The sequence below is a fragment of the Condylura cristata genome, unplaced genomic scaffold (genome assembly GCF_000260355.1).
Source record: "Condylura cristata isolate star-nosed mole 26May11 unplaced genomic scaffold, ConCri1.0 scaffold00043, whole genome shotgun sequence".
Taxonomy (NCBI): domain Eukaryota; kingdom Metazoa; phylum Chordata; class Mammalia; order Eulipotyphla; family Talpidae; genus Condylura; species Condylura cristata.
In genome coordinates, this window is record NW_004567144.1 from 1105394 (window position 1) to 1108530 (window position 3137).

The following is a 3137-nucleotide window of genomic DNA, read 5'->3' on the forward strand; positions in this document are numbered from 1 at the left end:
TAAAATCTTAGAGAGTGGCTTTCAGCAGAAGAGACTAGGGAAGAATTGTGAAACTATACTCTAAAACTTATACCATGTTATAAAACAATGTTACCTCAATAAAAAATTAAGGAGAGACACTTGGATCCACAGTAACATTAGTAACTCTAAGCTGCCTCTGAGTTTTCAGTTATAGACATAGTAAGGATAATAGAAAGATGATAAGACAAGTGATATCTAAACCAATTTTTAATTAAAAAACATATCTACTTAAAAGCATTCCAAATATCAGAAAAACAGCTGCAGTTTTTTTCCAATGACAAAATGTTCATTTAACAGAGTAATTATTTTGTATAAGCTCAGTCAGAGACAACTGTGGCTATAAAACTACTACCCCCATATATAATGAATTTGTGTTCTGCACCAAGATCCTGTTTTAAATTTCCATACTGATTTACAACCCCCATACTGAACCAGGTAATATTAATAGCTATTTAAAATACCACCAGGGCTATCTAAAGAGACATTCAGCAGCATACAAACTACCCAAAAATATATATTGTTGAGTTCATAATCAAATCTTACACAGCCTAACATTTCAATTTCAATATTTTTTTGCTTTATAGAAAAGAAAAATTCTGCATTACAACCAACTTATTCATCATCATCATCACCCTCTTCTCCATCTTCATTTTCCTCTTTCTTCTTTTGCTTGCTGTTTTCTAAATTAATGACCCCCATTTTGGCCACATCAATATTTACTTAATTCATAGGCAGCAATATCTTTTTTGTATTTTTACTTTAAATTAGCAGCCTTCTTTTCATACGGTTGCTTATTCTCTGCAACAGTGTTATGCCACATCTCTCATTTTCTTTACAGCATCACCACTGGCTAGACCAAGATGTTCTCCTTTGATTTTTGGGCAATACTCAGAACAAAACAAGAAAAAGATCAGGCTGAAGGAGGTCTCCTGGGTGCTTGAAATCCTGAACTTCCATTTTGTTTCCTTATTAAGGAGGGTATAAGATTTCATTTTTCTTTTGTAACAAGCCTAATTTGCCTTTGCCATGCCTTCAAACTTTCCTTCCTGTTTAGCACACATGGTCTTTCACCTCTCTGAGTAAATCTTAGAAATATCTGAGCAGTTAACTTAAGTATCTGGTTGTTTCTTCTCCTGCTGCTGGCAAGTTGAAACTCTCAATTTCTTAGGATCTCCTTTTCCTATGTTTAATATTTTGTCCTCAGTGAAGCAGAGAATTGCCAAGTGTCTGTGTAGCACTCACTTGTCCCTGCACTGTCTCTTTGGAGATCAGTGTACTGCAATGACTGAGAGCAGGAGCCAGATGCAGCCTCCTTTCCTCTCTGTAACCTAAAACCAATTTTTGAGAACTCTGCAATACTATCTAAAGTTTATAACAACCAAGTAAGAACATGTCATTCTCAAACCAGTAGGAAAGTTTCTTGGCTTTTAATTCATTCTTGTTCCATATCCTCCTAAGCCTAATGAAAATCTTGGTTTTGAGCAGCAGCACCTTTGTTTCTAGTTTCCTTCCACAAACCAGAGTAAAAAGAATAGAATTGTTTTGTAAATTATTGTATATAGTTCTACTTTTGGTGGCTGATAACAGACATTTTTTCTCTATCTTTCACAACTTAAACATGGGTGTAAACTTATGGGCACCAAAAAAATTGAAAAAACCCTGCAAATTCACAAATACCTGGGTTATGGAGGTATAACTGATGACATTTCAGAGTACCTAGGACCCAAAAGAGAAACTGGGATGGGATTCTTTGGAAATTTAAAACATTCAAAATTAGTGATAAAGAGGTTTAGAACTCTGAGTGTATGACTAGATACGTGTTCATTATAGACTTGAGTAAATCTTAATCTTTCACTTCACTTCAAACTGATCCCTGGCCTCAGTGTAAGACTAGTTAGTTGGCAAAAAGTTACCTCAGCAAAGAATCAGTCTGGGAGAATAAAAAGTTGTTTTGTTTTGTTACGTTTTTCTGTTCATTTAATTTGTGGGTATTTTTGTTTGTTTTATTTACTCATTAGAGGTCCTTGCAGTTAAGGAACTATCTGTCAAAACACTAACCAAACATGAGGCAAAAAGACAGAGATGTTGATTAGCACACATGACAAGGAATAGCTCTTACAAAAATCACTTGCAAAAATTAACTGGAATACTGCAACCTCAATCAATAAAACAGCATTCATTGATGGGGAGGGAATCTAATTTTCAGTTACTTCACTATACTACTCAAATGACTGATTTTCAACAAAAAAATTGCAAGAAATAAAAAGGAACAAAGAAAACATGGAATATTCAAAGGAACAAAACAAAATTATAAAAATAATCTGCAAGGTAGTCTAGTCGATGGATTTATTAAACAAAAACTTTAGGGCACTCCCTGATGGTCTGCGGGATACACGCAGCATTGCATGCTAATGGTAGTGTGAATTCAATCTCTTGCCCTGGAGGTGATCCACATGGTGCGGCAGAACTCTCCTGTCTTCTCTGCTGCTACCCTCAGCAGTATATTTATTCATCTGCATGTTCTATTCCCCAATTAGTCTCTGGTTATTCCTTAAAATAATAAAAAGAGAAAAAAACTGTAAAAATTATTTTAAATATACTCAAGTTAAACACAACTTAGACAAAAACGAAAAATACATAAAGTAATAAAAAACAAAATGATAATATTAATATGCTCGTGAAAATTATAAGGAACCTATATGACATTGAAAGTTGTGATAATTGAAATAAAATAAAGGATTTTGACAGAATATTTAAGTGGGCAGAGAAAAGAATCATTGAACTTGAAGAAAGAAAAATTGCGATTATAAAATCAGAAGAACAAAGAATAGAATTATGAAAAAATAAGGGACACCATCAATCCAACCAAAGTATACGTTATAGCAGCCACAGAAGAAGAGAGAAAGAAAGGGGGAAAAAGATTATTTCCAAAAGACAAATGCCAGATGATGTCATTTAAAAATGGGATAGATTAAAAAACAGAAGCCATCATTCTGCTGTCTGCAGGAAACACATCTAACTTCAAAAGATAAAAACAGACTGAAAATAAAAGGATGGAAAACAATCCTACAAGCAAATGGGCCAAAAAAGAAGGCAGGAACTGCTATACTTATATC

The 3137-nt window shown here is 33.9% G+C and overlaps 1 pseudogene; it reads right to left on the reverse strand.

Annotated features, from left to right (window-relative positions):
* Positions 1-633: 633 nt before the first annotated feature.
* The window catches only part of LOC101634579, a 120314-nt pseudogene continuing 117810 nt past the window's right edge, over positions 634-3137 (reverse strand).